This window comes from Schistocerca nitens, chromosome 8 (assembly GCF_023898315.1).
Source record: "Schistocerca nitens isolate TAMUIC-IGC-003100 chromosome 8, iqSchNite1.1, whole genome shotgun sequence".
Classification (NCBI taxonomy): Eukaryota; Metazoa; Arthropoda; class Insecta; order Orthoptera; family Acrididae; genus Schistocerca; species Schistocerca nitens.
The window spans coordinates 23386129-23406302 of NC_064621.1; the positions used below are offsets into that span (position 1 = coordinate 23386129).

The 20174-nt window shown below is 52.5% G+C and overlaps 5 non-coding genes across 5 annotated transcripts; all 5 read left to right on the top strand.

Annotated features, from left to right (window-relative positions):
- Positions 1-110: 110 nt before the first annotated feature.
- On the top strand, positions 111-183 carry Trnar-ucg (transfer RNA arginine (anticodon UCG)). The gene has a single exon. It is a non-coding gene; the product is annotated as a tRNA-Arg (tRNA).
- Positions 184-622: 439 nt separating this feature from the next.
- On the top strand, positions 623-695 carry Trnak-cuu (transfer RNA lysine (anticodon CUU)). The gene has a single exon. It is a non-coding gene; the product is annotated as a tRNA-Lys (tRNA).
- A 321-nt stretch (positions 696-1016) lies between these two features.
- Positions 1017-1088, top strand: Trnat-agu (transfer RNA threonine (anticodon AGU)). The gene has a single exon. It is a non-coding gene; the product is annotated as a tRNA-Thr (tRNA).
- An 18480-nt stretch (positions 1089-19568) lies between these two features.
- On the top strand, positions 19569-19641 carry Trnak-cuu (transfer RNA lysine (anticodon CUU)). Its single transcript has one exon. It is a non-coding gene; the product is annotated as a tRNA-Lys (tRNA).
- Positions 19642-19962: 321 nt separating this feature from the next.
- Positions 19963-20034, top strand: Trnat-agu (transfer RNA threonine (anticodon AGU)). Its single transcript has one exon. It is a non-coding gene; the product is annotated as a tRNA-Thr (tRNA).
- The last annotated feature ends 140 nt before the right edge of the window (positions 20035-20174 follow it).

Sequence of the window (20174 nt, forward strand, 5' to 3'; positions counted from 1 at the left end):
CGCATTTTTAGTACTGAATTTGGAGAATTGCGTCAAAGATGGTAAATTCATTCCGGGAAGTGCACAAATGGCGATAATGAGGTGTGTTTGGGGAAGCGTATTGCGCCAGTGACCGTGTGGCCTAATGGATAAGGCGTCGGACTTCGGATCCGAAGATTGCAGGTTCGAATCCTGTCACGGTCGAGTTTTTCCAGTTCTGCAAAAGATGCATGCTGTTTTACTGTGTTGTTTGAGTACTACAAAACTAGTTGAAAGTTGCTGCTGTCCGCTTCCTGGCTGCAAACCGGCGTCTACCTGAAGCTCAAGCAAGACAAGGGTGATCTGTAGCGAAATTTTCGGCACAGTGCCGTTCAGGAGAGTTTTTGTTGGAACTACTGCGTCTGATTCAGGGCCCAAGAGCTACGCCACAGGCGTCTGCGCACAGTCGAGCATGTGTGTTGAATAATGGTGCTGATAGCCACGTATCATTTGAAGCAGATTTGATGCCTTTCGGAGACAATTTTTCATTGAATAGGATTGTAGCTCATTTGTGGCAGCAGGAAATAAGCTGTAGTCAAAAGGATCTTCCATAGATGGTCGCAGGTCCCATCAGTATTGTATGGCTCGTAAAGCATTGTGTGGAGCCCGGCTAGCGCAGTCGGTAGAGCATGAGACTCTTAATCTCAGGGTCGTGGGTTCGAGCCCCACGCTGGGCGGCGCAAAATTTTGTGTCTACGCGGATGCAACCTGCGCCCCTCTCGTGAGCCTTGCGTAATGAACGTAACGGGTTACGACGATGCCTAGCTTCTTATGAATATCAGAGGAATGGTATTTGAAGCTGAAAGTAACTCTGAAATGAAATAAATGTGTTGTTTTGGAATTTTAGGTGTACATCGATATCGTGTGAAATGTGTAGGAAAGCAGCAGCTGTGCTAGCTAAATGCAAATAATGGTCGCTAATGCGGTGCGTTTCCAGCTGAAGATCTCCGATTCACTAGTCCATAAGAACAAAGTACCCGAAAAGCGCGCTAGGAGGCGCCTCCTTAGCTCAGTGGCAGAGCGCTGGTCTAGTAAACCAGAGGTCGTGAGTTCGATCCTCACAGGAGGCAAATGAATTTTGTAAAAGCCCCTCCCACCGTGGCCCTTTCGAAAAAAGCGGTCAAGGATGAAACAAATTATAAATGGGTGCGGTATTTAAGAAATGCTCTCGCAAATGAATAGTGCGAATGGTGCTATTAAAGTAGGCACCAGAAACTGCTGCTTTTTTACAGTAAAGAAACGCCGGGACTGGCGTCAGACATGCACACGCCTCAACTCCACCCTCCCTGTCAACTCCTCCAAGTACTGGTCAGCCTTCCACCGCCTTACTGGTAGCCATCCCACCCCGCATTACCCCATCCTCCATGACGATCGCCCTTTTCCTGACAACCTCAGTAAGGCTAACCATTTTGCTTCCCACCTATCCGAGGTCTTCTCCATTCCTGACGATCCCCATTTTGATTACTCCCTCTTCCCCACTGTCCTCGACCGCACTGACACCTCGGTCCCCCCGCTCGCCCCTAGCTTCCAGTACTTGGATCGGCTACCCCCCTCCGACATCAACACTCCCATCACCATGCAAGACATCACACTCGTCCTCCGCTCCAAACGCAACACCGCCCCTGGTCATGATGGCGTCACCTACCGTCACCTCAAGGAATCCCCTCCATCCTTCCTGTCTGTCCTTGCTACCCTGTACAATGTCCTCCTCTCCACTGGATTTTACCCTGACCTGTGGAAGACTTCCCGTGTCCTGCTGTTCCCTAAGCCTAACAAACCCCCCTCTGCTACCTCTTCCTATCGTCCCATCTGCCTCACCTCCGTGTTCAGTAAGGTCTTTGAGGCCATCCTCTCTCGCCGTATCCACTGCCACCTTAACCAGCACCGCCTCCTTCCTCTTACCCAATGTGGCTTCCGGCCTTCCTTCTCTGCTGACGACCAGCTCCTTAACCTTACCCATCTCCTTTCCCTCCAACTTAACTCCCGTCGCTCTGATATCTTTGTTTCCCTTGACCTCCAGAACGCCTATGACCGTGTCTGGCATCCCGGGCTCCTTTTCAAACTCCAGACCTATGCTCTCCCCATCAACTTCGTCCGTCTCGTTGCTTCCTTCCTCTCCCATCGTCCCTCCTATGTGACTATCCACAATTCCAACTCCCGTACTTTCTACCCCTCTGCCGGCGTGCCCCAAGGTTCTGTCCTTTCCCCTCTCCTCTATCTCCTATACACTGCTGATATGCCCAAACCTCCCCCTCCTGTTCATCTTCTCCAGTTCGCTGATGACACCGCCTTCCTAGCCCTTTATCCTACCCTTCAACGGTCCCAACGTACTCTCCAAACCCACCTTGACCAATTCACCGCTTGGTGCAACCAGTGGTTCCTCCGTGTTAATCCCTCCAAGACCCAGGCGATCATCATAGGCCGCACCACCCGTTCCTTCCGCCTCCATGATTTCTACCTCACCATTTATGGCCGTCCTATCCACCTCACTCCTACCCTCAAATACCTTGGCCTCACCCTCGACCGCCACCTCACCTGGACTCCCCATCTCCTTACCATCCAGAACAAAGCTCACAGCCGCCTCCGCCTCCTGAAACTCCTGTCCGGCCGGACATGGGGTCTGCATCCTTCTACCATCCTCCACACCTACAAATCCATGATCCGCCCCATCCTTTGTTATGCCAGCATCGCTTGGATTTCCGCCCCTCCCCGGTTCTATAACGCCCTCCGAATCCTCGAACGCCATGCGCTCCGCCTCGCCTTCCGCATCCGCCTTCCGTCCCCCACGCGCATCCTCTATGACCTCATCCCCTTCCCCCACCTTCTCCTTTTCCTTGAACACATCCGCACACTCTATGTTGTCCGTCGTCTTGATCCCCCTCACCCCCTGGTGTCTCCCTTCCTCTCCACTCCCGACCAGTTGCCGCGCCTTTACCGTTGTGTCCCTCCCTCTCTCCATCTCCACACCCTCCATCTCCTTTCCCAACACAACTTCCACCGTCTACCGCTCCCGGATGATGAGCTTCGCCCTGACATCTACCCTTCCTACCAACTCTAACCCCCTCTTCCTGCCTCCTCCTCAGGGCTCCCTCTCCTCCCCCTCCCTCCTTCTGAGCGGATTTCCCCTCCCCCTCCATCTCTTGTGCCTTCTTTCAATGTCTCTGCGCTCCCTCCTGTCCTGTCTTCCCTTTTCCTCTCCCGCCCCATGTGTCTCCTGCCTCTTCGTGAACCCACGGTTACCCCTCCTCCCTTCCTCCCGCCGCTTCCCCAGCTGCCCCATGCTCTCCCCTCCTTTTCCATCCTCTCTGCCCTTTCCCTCGGCAGGTCCCACCTGGTAGTTTTATTCTTCGTCGTGTGTGCTCCGAGTGGGTTTTAAGTGTGTTGTTTCGGAGTGTTTTTAATACTGTGGCCGACTTTTAACCTGTGCCTGTGCATCTAGTGACTTCCATGTGTTTTAAGAATCACCAATTGTGTTTTTTAACTTTCTGGTGACTTTTTTAACTGTCCCCAATGAACGTCTACATATCAGTGTATTTTTACCTCCATTTTCTCCCCTTACTCTGTTTTATGTTCCCCCTTTTTACCTCCTTATGTATGTATTATTTTATTCTTGTTTTAATTGTCATATCACTCGGCTGAAGAGCGGCGGATTGTGCTGCTGACAGCCCTCCCCTGCCCGTATGGGGCAGGGGAATGAAATCACAATAAAGAAAAAAAAAAAAAAAAAAAAACTGCTGCTCGGCATCTTCGGCGGTACACCGCAAGGTTACCGCCCTTCGATAGTGCACTTCTAGCGCTTATCGAAGTGTTAGGTGTTCCAGGTGCCAGCCAGCCCAGCAGCAGCAGCAGCAGCAGCAGCAGCAGCAGTTCCCGGTCCCGGCCTGCAGCAGTGATCCCGCAGCCAGCCAGCCAGCCAGCCAGCCAGCCAGCCCTCCGGTGCCAGCAGCAGTCCAGGCAGCAGCAGCAGCAGCAGCAGCAGCCGCCGCCGCCCCGGCCCCGTCCGCGGCAGCAGCGTTCCTGCCTCTCGCCGCCGCCGTCCGCCAGTGTGTTTCCTGTCCTTTTAGTGCTGTGTTTTTTCTTTCTTCTCCTTGTCGTCATGTCCGCCCCCACCACCACCGTCACTACTACCACCACCGCCATCGTGTATACGTCCCCTTCCGCCGCCTCCACCACTATCACTTGGTGTGCCCAGTCCCACCCCCCTCCTTCCATCCCTCCCCTCCTCTCTATCCCTTCGCCCTCGCTCTTTGTCGCCCCCTCTCCCGCTTCTTCCTCTCGTTCTGATCCCTTCCCCCCTCTCCCCCAGCCTGTCACTGCAGCTCCAGCTCGGGTGGTGGCCCGTCGGGCCACTGCCCACGCCCAGCTCTCCCCGTCGCCATCGCCATCGCCGCCGCCACCACCACCACCGCCATCATCGTCGCCTTCACCATCACTGACGCCTTCGCCTGCACCGTCACAGTCATTATCTCCGGCGCCGACTGCTGCGTCCGTGCCGGGACCTGTCCCTTCCCGCCACCTCCCCATCGTTCCCGTCCCTCTTATCACCACCCGCCCATCGGCCGCTGTCAAACGCCCTAGTGGCGCCCCCACTTCCTCTGCTCCTAAAAAGGCTCCACCCCGCCCCACATCCCCGCCCCAAAATGCCATGGACGTCTCCCCACCAGGCCCCACTCCCTCCTCCTCCTCCACCTCCTCCTCCTCCTCCTCCTCCTCCTCCTCCTCCTCCTCCCCACCCGGTCTCTACAAATATCTCCTGTCCCGTCCCGATCCTTCCTTCCTCGAGGCCCGGAATCTCTCCCTCCTCCTCCGCCAACGTTTCCCTGGCGCCCCCATATCTCTCCTTACTCCCAGACGGGACTCTGTCCTTATCTCCTCCCCCAGCCCAACCCTCCACACTGACATCCTCTCCCGCCTCCCCATCACCCGTTTTGGTCCTAACGCCTCCCTCACCCCTGCTCCCTCCCCATCTCCTACCCGCCAACCCCAACCCCCGCGTCGCCCGCCGACCCTCACCGCCGTGATCACTCGGCTTAGTCCGTCGATCACGGAGGAGGAGGTGTTGGCGGAGCTGAAGGCCCATCCCACCCTGGAGGTGCGGGCAGTCCGCCGCATTTTTAACGCGACCGGCCGCACCCGCCTTATGCGAGTGTTCTCTGAGGACGCCCCCTCCATTGACCGCCTCCTGAAGGAGGGTGCCCTCCTCTTCAATCAGCGGTACAAGGTAGACCCCTCCCGTTCCCCCCCTCAATCCCTGCGCTGCCAGAGATGTCTGCGCTACAATGCACATACAACAGCCGAGTGCCGCGAGGCCCCCACCTGCCCGCATTGTCGACAAGCGCACTTCCTCCGGCAGTGCCCCAACCTTCAATCCCCTCCCTCCTGTAATACCTGCAGCCTCCCCCACCCTACCTACTCCCAAAAGTGTAAAGCCCGACCCCCTCCCACCCCCCTGAACTCACCGTACCTGTCCGTCCCCTGGACGCCCCCACCCCTCCTGGCAATTCCCTTCGTCCCCCCCCCCCCACTGCTGAGGACATCATCAGGTTCCTCACTATTGTCCTCCAAAACGTCCATCCCTTTCAGCGCCCCCACACCCTCCAACAGATCTCCCTCGCCGCCCGTTCCATCTTCCACCTTAAAATGTACGCCACCTATTCCCATAACCAGGCCCATTTCACCTTCTCCCGCCTTGACACCCTCGTCTAAATCCTTATCATGGCGCGACAGCATCGTATCCTGTTCAACAATATCCGCTCCCATCCCGCCAACAAGAACCTCTTTCTGCACACCCTTGCTACCCACCGTGTGGATGCTTTCCTCCTCAATGAAACCTTCCTCCAACCCCACCACTCCATCCACACCTCCCCCTATCTCCTCCACCGATCCGATAATCCCCTCCCAGTTGCGCGTGGCGGAGTTGCCATTGGCCACCACCGCCAGATCCCCGTTCGGCTCCAACCTCTCCTTCCCGACCCCACCGAACACCTGATCCTTAGTCTCTTCTTCCCCGGCCTTACCGTTACCTGTGCCACCATCTATGTCCGCCCCAACGCCCCTCTTCCTTTCGACTTCCTCTCCCACATCGACCGTACCTTCTCCTCCTATGTGATCGCCGCCGACCTTAACATCCATAGTCGCTCCGCTGCCCAGTTACGGCGGTGGCATCGGTTCCTCTCCTCCCTTCAAGGCGACCTCATCCCCATCCCCCAGCACACCCGCCCCGAATCCAATTCCACTCCCGATGTTATTCTCTCCTCCCCCAACCTCCTTGGTCGCATTACGGTGGATGTCCTGGAGCCTATTGGTAGTGACCATCTCCCTGTCCTCCTCACCGTTTCAGACGGTCGTCGCCCCCGCCCCGACCCTCGTCATGACCCTCCCCCCAAGTACATCCATGACTATTCCCGTGCCAACTGGAATGCCTACCGGGATACCCTCTCCACTCAGGTCGACAGCCACCCTCTCGCCTACCGCCGTCCTGATGATGTCTCCCATGCCGCCTCCTTTCTCCAGCAGACCTTGTCTGAGGCCGTGGAGGCCCACGTCCCTACTGTTGCCATCCACCCCCACCGTCCTACCTTGCCGCCACAGGCCGTCCTCCTCCTCCGTGAATCCCGTCGTCTCTACCGTGCCTTCCTCCGCACGCGTGACCCGGACACCCTACGACGCCACCGGCACCTACAGCGACACATTCGAAATTTGCTCGCGGCTAAGAAACGCCGGGACTGGCGACAGACATGCACCCGTTTAAATGCTACCCTCCCTATTAACTCGTCCATGTTCTGGACCGCCTTCCGTCGCCTTACTGGAACTAAGCCCTCCCCCTACTATCCTCTTCTCCACGATGACCACCCCTTCCCTGACGCCCTTAGTAAGGCCAACCACTTTGCCTCCTACCTGTCCGATGTGTTTTCCATCCCTGATGATCCTCGGTTCGATTACTCCCTCTTCCCAGATATCCGCGATCGAACTGACACCTCTGTCCCTCCCCTCGCTCCTGGTTTCCAGTACTTGGACAACATTCCACACACGGAACTTAATGCCCCCATCACTACACAGGATCTCATTGCTACACTCCGCACCAAACGCAACACCGCTCCTGGTCACGATCGTGTCACCTACCGTCACCTTCGTGAAGCTCCTGTCTCTTTCCTCTCCACCCTGGCCAGGCTCTACAATGTAGTCCTGTCCACTGGTTATTACCCCGACCTGTGGAAAACCTCTCGTATCCTCATGTTCCTCAAACCTGGCAAACCGCCGTCCGCCGTCTCCTCCTACCGTCCCATCAGCCTTACCTCGGTCTTCAGCAAGGTCCTGGAATCTATCCTCACCCGCCGCATCCACCAGCATCTCCGCCAGCACCGCCTCCTCCCCGTTACCCAGTGTGGCTTTCGGCCGTCCTTCTCTTCCGACGATCTTCTCCTTCACCTCACTCATCTTCTTTCCGAACAGCTCAATTCCCGTCGCTCCGCAATCTTCCTCTCTCTTGACCTCGAACGCGCATATGACCGCGTATGGCATTCCGGTCTCCTCTTCAAGCTCCAAACCTTCGCCCTTCCCATTAACTACGTTCGTCTGATCGGTTCCTTTCTCTCCCGCCGTCCTTCCCATGTCACCATCCATAACGCCGATTCCTACACCTTCTTCCCCTCCGCCGGTGTGCCCCAAGGCTCCGTCCTCTCCCCCCTTCTGTACTTGTTGTACACGGCGGACATGCCGCCGCCGCCACCCCCCGTCCACCTTCTCCAGTTTGCCGATGACACCGCCTTCCTTGCCCTTGCCCCCACCCTGCAACGCTCCCAACACCTTCTCCAATCCCATCTTGACCGGTTCACCGCTTGGTGCGACCAGTGGTTGCTCACGGTCAATCCTTCCAAAACCCAGGCGATCATTGTAGGCAAAACCACCCCTTCCTTCCGCCTCCTTGATTTCTATCTCACCGTTTATGGCCGTCCCATCGCTCTCACCCCCACCCTTAAGTACCTTGGCGTCACCCTCGACCGTCGCCTCTCCTGGACTCCCCATCTCCAGACAATCCAAGCCAAGGCACGTTCCCGACTCCGTCTCCTCAAGCTCCTTTCCGGCCGTACGTGGGGTCTGGACCCCTCCACCATCCTCCACACCTATAAGTCCCTCATCCGCCCTATCCTCTGTTACGCCCATCCCGCCTGGATCTCCGCCCCCCCTTCCTTTTATAAATCCCTCCAAATCCTTGAACGCCATGCTCTCCGCCTTGCCTATCGCATCCGTCTCCCCTCCCCCACGCGGATCCTGTATGATCTTATCCCCTTCCCCCACCTCCTCCTCTTCCTCGAACGAATACGCATCCTCTACACCTCCCGTAAACTCGATCCTCCTCACCCGCTCGTCTCCCCGATCCTCTCCCAGCCCCGCCCGCTGCCGCGCCTGTACTCCCATGTCCCACCCGGTCTCCATCTCTCCACCCTCCTTACCCTCTCCCAAGGTGGCTTCCGCCAGCTCCCCCTCCCTGATGATGTCCTCCTCCCCTCCATCTACCCCTCCTACCAACTTTGATCCTTACACCCTCCTCCTGTGCATGCTCCTCAGGGCATCCTCCCTCCCTTCTCTCCCTTTTTCCCTCCCCCCTCCTTTTCTCTCCCCTCCTCCCCCGGGCCTCCCCTCCCCTGCCCCTCTCCCTCCTGCCCCCGTCTCCTCCGCCATTGGCGCCCTTTTCTCCCTTCTCCCCCACCTCACCCCCGTTCCCCTCTTGGCAGGTCCCCGGACTCGCACACGCTACGTGGACTTTCGCGCGCCGGAGATCGCCGCCATCAGTGTCTTGTGTGTGCCGTCGTGTTTAGTGTTCAGTGTTCACCGTCACACTCCATTGTTCACCAGTGCCATCGTCTTCTTCAGTGTTTGTGCGTCGTCTCAACAGTTTGCAGTGTGGTTTATCGTCGAGTGTGAACGGCTCCGTGTTTGTCTCTCTGTGTCTCCTGTTTTATCGCCCACCATTTTGTGACTTTTATGTTTTTCTCCTGTTTTTTATGCTTATGTCTTCTTTGGCTGAAGAGCAGCGTAGTGTGCTGCTGCCAGCCTGCCTATTGTATAGGTTTTAAAATGACAATAAAGTAAAAAAAAAAAAAAACTGCTGCTCGGCTGGGAGTGGTGGAGTGCTCCTGTAATCCAGCGACCTGGAGGCCGGTTGTAGTGGATGGTCTCAGGATGGGAGTACTGTTTCGCAGCATCCTGTGTTGATCTGGCGTCCGCACTGAGATCGCTATCAACATGGTCGCTTAAGAGGAGTCTTGGGCGACCAGGTAAGCTAAGGAGGGATGCACCGGGCCAGGCAGGAAAAAAAAAACTGCTGCTTTTACCACCTATGCCACATACTCCCACAACCAGGCCCACTTCACCTTCACCCCCCTCACCACCCTTGTCTAACTCTCCACTCCCATGGTACAACAACCGTACCGTATCCTGTACCACAACATTCGCTCCCTGCCCACCCACAAACTCCTCTTCCTCCACACCCTACGTCAGCACGGCGTGGATGCCTTCATCCTAAATGAAACCTTCCTTCAACCCCGTATCTCCGTCTCCACGGCTCCTTACACTCTACACCGCACCGATAAGCCGTACCCTCTCGCGCGTGGCGGAGTTGCTATAGGCCACCTCAAGCACCTCCCTGTCCGGCCCCAACCTCTCCTTAACAATCCTGCCGAGCATCTCACCCTCAGCCTCTTCTTCCCCACCCTTACCGTCACCTGTGCCACCATTTATGTCCGCCCTCGCACCCCCATCCTGTACGATTTCCTGGCCCACATTGACCGCACCTTCTCCACCTACGTGATTGCCGCCGACCTCAATATCCACAGCCGTGATCCTGCTGACCTCCGGCGGTGGCATCAGTTTCTCCCCACTCTCCAGGGAGACCTGGTTCCCCTGCCTCAGCACACCCGGCCCGACTCCAACACCACTCCTGATGTTGTCCTTGCCTCTCCAAACCTCCTTGGGCGCATCACCGCGGCTGTCCTTGACCTCATTGGCAGTGACCATGCTCCTGTCCTCCTCACTATCTCTAACGGTCGCCATCCCCGCCACGCTCCTCGCCCTGCCGTCCCTCCTAAACTTGTCCATGATTACTCCCGTGCCAACTGGGATGCCTACCGGGATTCCATTCACACCCAGGTTGACGGCCACAACCTTACCCTCCAGTCTCCTGATGACATCTCTCGCACTGCTGCCTTCCTGCACCAGACCTTGTCTGACGCCGTCGCCACCCATATCCCCACCAAAGCCATCCACCCTCACCGCCCCGCCCTGCCTCCACAGGCCGTCCTTCTCCTTCGCGAGTCCCGCCGCCTCTACCGCTCTTTTCTCCGCACTCGGGACCGGGATACACTTACCCGCCACCGGCAATTACAGCGACACACCCGCAACCTGCTTGTTGCGAAGAAACGCCGAGCCTGGCGCCAGACATGTACACAACTCAACACCACGCTCCCCATCAACTCTTCCAAGTATTGGTCTGCTTTCCACCGCCTTACTGGGAACCGCCCCACCCCCCAGTACCCTCTCCTCCTTAATGACCGTCCCTTTCCTGACAACCTCAGTAAGGCCAACCACTTTGCCTCCCACCTCTCTGATGTTTTTTCCATCCCAGATGATCCCCACTTTGATTATTCCCTCTTCCCTGATGTCATGGACCGTACGAATACCTCTGTTCCTCCCCTTGCTCCTAGCTTCCAGTACTTGGGCCACACCCCACCATCTGCACTTAACACTCCCATCACTACACAGGACATCAGCCTCACACTCCGCACTAAACGCAACACTGCTCCCGGCCACGACTGCGTTACCTACCGCCACCTCAAACACTGCCCTCCCTCCTTCCTTTCCCTCCTTGCCACCCTCTACAATGTCATCCTTGCCACTGGCTTCTATCCCGACCTGTGGAAAACCTCCCGTATCCTGATGTTCTCCAAACCCAATAAGCCTCCATCTGATGCCTCTTCCTATCGTCCTATCTGTCTCACATCGGTGTTCAGCAAGCTCTTGGAATCCATCCTTTCCCGGCGCATCCATCTCCACCTCCACCAAAACCACCTCCTCCCAAACACCCAATGTGGCTTTCGACCTTCCTTCTCTGCTGATGACCAACTCCTCCGCCTCACTCATCTCCTCTCCCTCCAGCTTAACTCCCGTCGCTCCGCCATTTTTGTCTCACTTGACCTCGAAAAGGCCTACGACCGTGTCTGGCATCCCGGTCTCCTGTTTAAACTCCAAACCTACGCCCTTCCTATCAACTACATCCGTCTGGTGGCTCCTTCCTCTCCCACCGCCCCTCCTATGTTACCATCCATAATGCCAATTCCCACACCTTCTACCCCTCTGCCGGTGTGCCCCAGGGCTCTGTCCTCTCCCCTCTCCTCTACCTCCTGTACACGGCAGATATGCCCCAACCCCCCCCTCCAGTACACCTCTTGCAATATGCTGATGACACCGCATTCCTCGCCCTCACTCCTACCCTCCAACGGTCCCAACGCCTTCTCCAGAATCACCTTGACCTTTTTGCTGCATGGTGTAACCAATGGCTCCTGAAACTCAATCCTTCCAAGACCCAGGCACTCATCGTAGGTCGTACCACTCGCTCCTTCCGGCTCCTGGATTTCTCCCTTACTGTCTGCGCACGTCCTGTCTGCCTCACCCCCACCCTCACCTACCTTGGCCTCACCATTGACCGTCACCTCACCTGGATACCTCATCTCCGCTCCATCCAATCCAAAGCCCGCAACCGCCTCCGACTCCTCAAACTCCTCTCTGGCCGGACATGGGGGTTGCACCCCTCTACCATCCTCCACACCTACAAATCCTTAATCCGTCCCATCCTCTGTTACGCCAGTCCTGCCTGGATATCTGCCCCCCCCCCCCAAATTCTATCAGTCCCTCCAGATCCTTGAGCGTCATGCACTCCGCCTTGCCTTCCGTATCCGCCTCCCGTCCCCCACGCGGATCCTCTATGATCTCATTCCTTTCCCCCATCTCCTCTTATTCCTCGAACATATCCGCATCCTCTACACCTCCCGCCGTCTTGAACCCCCTCACCCCCTGGTTGCTCCTCTCCTCTCCCATCCCCGCCCCCTGCCACGTCTTCACCGTTGTGTCCCCCCTACCCTCCATCTCTACACCCTTCATCTCCTTTCCCAAGGTGGCTTCCGTCAACTCCCCCTCCCGGATGATGCCCTCTCTCCCTCCATTTATCCTTCCTATCAACTCTGATCCTCACTCCCCCTCCTTTCCTCCGTCCTTTCCCTGGGCTCCCTCTTCCTCCCCCCCTTCCCTCCTGTGTTTTCTCCCCGCCCATCCTCCCCCTAGGTCCCTTCTCCCCCCCCCCCGAGTCCTTTTGCATTCCCCTCCTCTGCCTTCCCCACTCCCTGGCCCGTCTGCTCAGCACCCCCCACCCCTCTTATGGGTCTTCATTCTCCACTGGCTTCTTTCCCCCCTCCCACCCTTCCCTTTTCCTCTCCTTCCCCCCCTTTTTTTATTTCTCCGTCATCTGTCCTGTTTCCCCCCGCCTGCTCTCAGCTGTGGTATGTCATGTTTGTGCCCACTTTTTAGTGCCGTGTTTAAGTGAGTGTTCAGTGTTGTGTGTCTTTCCACAGTGATGCGAACAGAAATCATGCTGTCGCTGGGTGTGCATTTTATATTTTGTGAACAGAAACCAGACTGTCGCCGTGTTTTTTTAACTGTCTGTCTGTTATTTTTCTGCTTCTTGTGTATTTTCTTAGTATCATCAACCCTGTGTTTTATGTTTTAAGTTCTAGAATTTTCTGCCATTTTCCCTTTAAGTCACCGATTTTATCGCCAACTGTTATTTTTTCTTATCTTCATCTTTTTAACACAAATTCTGTAGGCTGAAGAGCGGCGTAGTAAGCTGCTGCCAGCCCGCCCCCTTCGGGGGGAATTGAAATTCAATAAAGGAAAAAAAAAAAAACTGCTGCTTTTGGGAGTCTCCGGAGAATGCCGACGTGAAATACTTGGTTCTTGTGATGTATTTTCTACCCCTGATAGAGACCCTCGCGGTTGTCGTCGTCGTCGTCGGCGCCGCCGCCGCTTTGGTAATAGCGGCAACTCGCCATTGTATGTCATAGGGTGAGGTACGTTCTACAACCGACTGAGATGGCACTAAGCGATTGAAGCTGATTTGCAAGCTCTTGTTTGATGAGCGTCATAAGGGCTTGAATGTAACTTGCGATGGGACACAGCAAGAAGTAGCGTCGCATTTTTAGTACTGAATTTGGAGAATTGCGTCAAAGATGGTAAATTCATTCCGGGAAGTGCACAAATGGCGATAATGAGGTGTGTTTGGGGAAGCGTATTGCGCCAGTGACCGTGTGGCCTAATGGAGCATTCCGGCTTTCGCTGTCGCCGCGGTCGGACGTGCTAGCTGGTTGCTCCGCGCCGCCGGTGTCGTTGCCAGTGTTTACTGTTTGCCGTTGTGTGTTTCTGTGTTCCGAGTGATTCACGTGCATTGTACTTTTTTTTTTTTTTGTGGTCGTCCTTTTCGTCAGCAACTTGCCGATCTTGTACGGGATTCGGGCTTGACCGGATTCCATACAGCCGCAGCGCCATGTCTACCACCATCCGGAAAAACACCCTGGTTTTTGGTTTTGACAAGGATACCCGCCGAGTTCAACCGACCGCCCTCGAGATTCATGACTGGCTAACCGAGGTAATAGGCATCACTTCTGATTCTGTGCACACCACCCAGCTAGATTCTGATCGTTATTGCGTGTTTGTCAAGTTTCTCAGTCCAGTAGCAGTTGATCGACTTCTTGAAAAAATCGGCAAACAAGTCCCTTTTGTTCATCGCGACGGCACCACTAGTATGGTTAATGTAACACGTGCCGATACCTCAATTCAGACAGTTCGAGTACTTAACTTGCCCATAGAGATTGACAATGCTAAAATTAAAGATGCACTTTCTAAGTTTGGTGAGGTTAAAGAAATTGTCAACGAAAAGTGGTCGTCTCGCTACAAATTACAATGTTTCAATGGGATTAGATCTGTGGACATGGAAGTAAAAATGAACATTCCTTCTCACATCACGGTTGATGGTTATAAGGCTCACATTATATATTCTGGTCAAGCCCCCACCTGCCATATCTGCAATGAACTAGGCCATCTTCGCCAGGACTGCCCCCGCCGAGTTTTTGTCTTAAAAAATAATCTCCAGCCGCGGCGTAGATTAACACTTAACGAGGTAATGGCAGTAGATACTTCTGGTTCTTCTGCACACCCTGATGTTGATGCTCCCCAAGCAATTACCTCCGAGACCCCGCCCATAACCGCTGATGCGTTTCCACCACTCGTAGGACGGCAACCTGCTGCGCCAGTTTGTCTTGAAAGTGAATCTCAGCAAAAGAAAAGGCCGCTGGAACGTAGTGATGAGCATTCAGATGAGGAAGTATCTCACACGACTCCTGCAGCCCGGAAACCAAAACCATCAATCGCGGAGGATTTAGTACCACATGATGTTATGCGGGTCGATTTTGAAGCCAGTGCGGATGGACTTGAGGGGATGTCGAATTCTGAGACGCCGGGTCATGAACAGGAACCTCCTATTTTGAGTGCCGCGCCCGAAGGACAACAGCCGCTACAACGCGCACACAGTGAGGAAGTGTTGTGTCAACAACGAGCTACAGCTGACGCCCGACAACAAGTTCCGGGCGGAAGTAAACAAGTGAAAGTGTTTACCAACCTGCCAGCTGCCGGCGGCAGTGCTGCGACAATGACACGACCGCGTCTCAAAGAATCCACAAAAACTTCGGGACCTCAAAACGCCCCACGACGCAGGCTCAAATCACAGCCAAATCTCTCAGCTCCTCGCAACAAGGGAAATTCCACTTCCTCGCAAGCGGATGTAGTACCCCGAAATATTAGTTATGAAATTGTGAGGGAACGATCCGGTGATGACAACAGCAAAAAACTCGGCGAAGCCCACCCTCCACAGTAGTAATTCCGTTGGTACAAGGTTTGTTCCATGCTGTCACCTCAGGTTGCAAAGCTTCTTCGTGTTTTTTCTGTCCTTTTATCCGGTTATGGTTCGCAGCATTCACTGTGTCGTTTTTGCTACAACCGGCCTATGATTCGTAGTGTATCACTTGTTATGGTTTTTATTTCGCTTCCTGATCCAATAATCCTCTTATGGCTGCTCACATTATACCTTTTTTAATTCTGCAGTCGGCACTCTTGAGCTCGATGCAATCGTTTTGTTATCCTTTTACATCTCATTACCTATATGCTACAGGCCTATACTATCACCTCCCTTAATATCAATAGGATTACGTCAGAGTTAAAATTTGCTTTATTAAAAGAATTTTTGTTTGACTCTGGTACAGATATTGCCCTTTTACAAGAGGTTGCTACACGGCAAATTAATATTCCCGGCTATGTTGCAATAATCAATTTCGCTCCCGAATTCAGTGCTGGCACAGCAATTTTAGTCAGGGAAGGAATAACTCTAACCGATGTCGAAAAGTTAGACTCTGGACGGGGCATAGGCGTGAATATCATGGGCGTCAGTGTAATCAATCTGTATGCACCATCTGGAAGTACACGGCGCGCTGACAGATCGAAGTTTTTTAAGGAGGATATCATTTACTTATTGCGGAGAGACTCTCCAAACTTGATCATTGCAGGCGATTTTAATTGTGTATTGCACCATAAAGATCAATCCCCCAATTTTAATTATTCCCCTGAATTAAACTTTCTTGTCTCCCAAATGAAACTGAGGGACGCATGGGAAGTTAAGTATCCCACGCTTGTGAAATACACGCACATTTCACGTAATTCCAGTAGCAGGATTGATAGAATCTATATGTCAAGTCACATAGTGAGGAATTTGCTACAAGTGGAAATCACTCCAGTCAGCTTCTCTGATCACTGTAGTGTGAGTGCCTGCATAAACTTAGACCGGCAACCAACTCACTGGTTTAGGAATCAGTGGAGCATGAATGTCGGCCTCTTAACAGACGACGAGCTCGAGGTAGAATTAAAGACAGCTTGGGAATTTTGCTTGCGCTCTGTACATAACTTTCCGAGTGTTTTGGAGTGGTGGACCCGCAAGGCGAAGCCCAAATTACGAAAAGTAATTATATCTTATAGTATAGAGAGATCTCGGGCAGTTCACCGTACAATGGAATTTTACTACATGGTCTTAAGGGATTTGTATGATCAGGCTGATGGATCAGACAGGCGCTTGTCCGACATCAAGAAAATTAAAGCGACATTATTAAGCTTAAAGAGAAAACAAATGGAGGGTCTTAAACTTAAGTCAAAAGCCAGATCTGTTAGCGAGGACGAAACGGCTGCGTTATATCATCTGATTAAACATCGCAAGAACCGACGACGGATATTCATGGATGAACTTAGATTAGAAAACGGTACTGTCCTCACTGTGCAAAACGAGATAATCAGAGAAATCCACAGATATTACAGTGCCCTGTATGAGGCAGAAGCAACGCAAGAGCATGATTTGGATGAGTTATTTGCGTTTACAACCTCCACAATTACGGCCGACGACAACGCCGGCTTATTTTCGGCTTTTAGTCCAGATGAAGTCCTTGAAATAATTCGCGGCTCCCCTAAAAGTAAATCGCCGGGCCCTGATGGCATTCCGGTCGAATTCTATCAACGATATTGGAGTATCATAGGTGATAAGTTGACACAAGCCGTTAACGACGTACTGCGGGGAAAGTTTGTACCATCAGAACTTAAAGAATGTAAAATCGTGTTGATTCCTAAAAATAAGGGATGTAACAAGATTAACAACTTCCGGCCGATTTCTCTTCTTAATTCAGATTATAAGATTATTGCGAGAGCTTTAAACAATCGAATGATGCCGTTGACCACAAACATCATTGGGCAACAGCAAACTTGTGCTTATAGGCGATCAATATTTCAGACTATAGCACAATATAGAGATATCGTCGCTCTGTCGTCTGCCAGCGCCATTAATTGCGGCCTCCTTTTTGTCGACTTTTATAAAGCATTTGATAGTGTCAGCCATAAATACCTCTTCGAAACGATGCGGAGGATGGGCTTCGGGCATGACTCCATCGTTGTCGTGCGCAATATGATCACTGGTCTGGCCGCCACGATCTCCGTCAACTGCCAGCTCACAAGACCAATTCCCATCGCAAGGGGTGTCCCCCAAGGAAGCCCCCTTTCCATGTTGCTCTTTGTCATCTCCCTAGAACCATTGCTGCGGCTAGTACAAGAGCACATGACGGGCATAACGATCGCCGGGAAGAAAACTGCAGTTGGGGCATATGCTGATGATGTCGGCATCGTCGTGAGGAACAGGGATGATGTGATTCAACTGGAGGCAGACCTCAGAAGCTATTGTTCCGCTTCTGGCGCAAAAATGAATGAAACTAAAAGCAAATTTCTACGTATAAGGGGACTTGACGATGTCGGCCTAGAATGGGCTACCCATGTTACGGAACACAAATCTCTTGGGACGATACTGACGGTCCCTCCACAAAGGATGATAACGGCAAATTGGCGGGATGTCTCGTTCAAAGTCAAGGGTGCTTTAATAGATAACGTTTATCGCAGTATGGACCAAATTCAGAGGGTTAAATTTATAAATACATGTATCCTGTCGCGAGCATATTATGTGGCACAGGTCTTTCCAATCCCCACTGTCATAGCCAAACAGATAATGAGCAAGTTGACCAATTTTCTGTGGCGGGGGGAAATATTTCGAGTTGACGTGAAGACTGTGACCCTCGACCCTCTGCATGGCGGTATGGGTCTGACCGATCTGAACGCCAAAGCAATGGCTTTGTACATTAAACGGATGACATCCTTAATCCAAAACTACTCTGCACCCTTACGGCAAAGTTGTTTGAGGCAGTCGCGCCGAAAAGCGTAGAACCGCCGATCAATGTGCAGACGATCGACTACCAGCTCTCCCACATCCGCACATATTATCTGGAAAAGAGCTACTTGAGCAAGGTCCTTCTCCAACATCGACCCTTAACTGCCAAGGACATTCTGGAGCACAGGAAACGATATGAGGGCAGGAACAAAATCGAACAAAAGCACACTGGAGTCAATTGGGATGTCCTGTGGGCGAACATCAGCAGCAGTGTACTTCCGTCCCTGGTCAGGTCTACATGGTATAAAACGGTTAACAACATTATCAGCACAAATGAGCGCCTGCATGCGATTGGGCTAAGCGACACAGCCCATTGTCCAGATTGTCACCAAGTGGATACTGTTCCCCACAGATATACTTGCAGTCACCGCATGCGCAATTGGCAATGGGTTCGTCAAAAAGTCGCCCTTATAACTAGGACTTCTGAAAATAACATTGACACGAAATTACTGCACAGACCAGACGTCAAATATTTTCCGCCAACTAAAAATAATGCCGTCATGTGGCTGTTGGGCCAATATACAAGTCATGTCTTCAATCGGCTGACGGGCGAAGATTACAGCGAGTTTCAGTTACACATGGAAACGGAATATATTAAAATTAGAAACTACGCGGATCACCGTCGCAAGTACGGTAACATGCTTCATATTGCATTCAATAGAACAGGTATTGGATAGCTGTTCGAGCTCTAAAACCTTCACCCGTTTATGTATCAACCGAATGATCTGGCTCCAATCCCATATTGATGCGTTCTCAAAAAAAAAAAAAAAAAAAAAAAATACAAAATAATTAAAAATAAATAAATAAATAAAAATAAAAAAACTCAATTTTCCTTTCCCATCAATGTGAGTGTTGACGGGTATGGGGGCGGCACCGTGGCCAGGCCTCGGACTAAATTGACCCCTGCCCTCCTTGCCGCCATCTGCCTGCCCCGCTCGCTATACTATTTAAAAAAAAAAAAAAAAAAAAAGTGGTTAAGGTAATAATAAAAAAAAAGTGGCTAGGATACCTGGCTTTATGTATTAAAAAAAAAAAAATGGATAAGGCGTCGGACTTCGGATCCGAAGATTGCAGGTTCGAATAAAAATAGTCAAAAAAAAAAAAAAATGGATAAGGCATTAAAAAAAAAAAAAAAAAAAAAAAAATGGATAAGGCGTCGGACTTCGGATCCGAAGATTGCAGATTCGAATCCTGTCACGGTCGAGTTTTTCCAGTTCTGCAAAAGATGCATGCTGTTTTACTGTGTTGTTTGAGTACTACAAAACTAGTTGAAAGTTGCTGCTGTCCGCTTCCTGGCTGCAAACCGGCGTCTACCTGAAGCTCAAGCAAGACAAGGGTGATCTGTAGCGAAATTTTCGGCACAGTGCCGTTCAGGAGAGTTTTTGTTGGAACTACTGCGTCTGATTCAGGGCCCAAGAGCTACGCCACAGGCGTCTGCGCACAGTCGAGCATGTGTGTTGAATAATGGTGCTGATAGCCACGTATCATTTGAAGCAGATTTGATGCGTTTCGGAGACAATTTTTCATTGAATAGGATTGTAGCTCATTTGTGGCAGCAGGAAATAAGCTGTAGTCAAAAGGATCTTCCATAGATGGTCGCAGGTCCCATCAGTATTGTATGGCTCGTAAAGCATTGTGTGGAGCCCGGCTAGCTCAGTCGGTAGAGCATGAGACTCTTAATCTCAGGGTCGTGGGTTCGAGCCCCACGCTGGGCGGCGCAAAATTTTGTGTCTACGCGGATGCAACCTGCGCCCCTCTCGTGAGCCTTGCGTAATGAACGTAACGGGTTACGACGATGCCTAGCTTCTTATGAATATCAGAGGAATGGTATTTGAAGCTGAAAGTAACTCTGAAATGAAATAAATGTGTTGTTTTGGAATTTTAGGTGTACATCGATATCGTGTGAGATGTGTAGGAAAGCAGCAGCTGTGGTAGCTAAATGCAAATAATGGTCGCTAATGCGGTGCGTTTCCAGCTGAAGATCTCCGATTCACTAGTCCATAAGAACAAAGTACCCGAAAAGCGCGCTAGGAGGCGCCTCCTTAGCTCAGTGGCAGAGCGCTGGTCTAGTAAACCAGAGGTCGTGAGTTCGATCCTCACAGGAGGCAAATGAATTTTGTAAAAGCCCCTCCCACCGTGGCCCTTTCGAAAAAAGCGGTCAAGGATGAAACAAATTATAAATGGGTGCGGTATTTAAGAAATGCTCTCGCAAATGAATAGTGCGAATGGTGCTATTAAAGTAGGCACC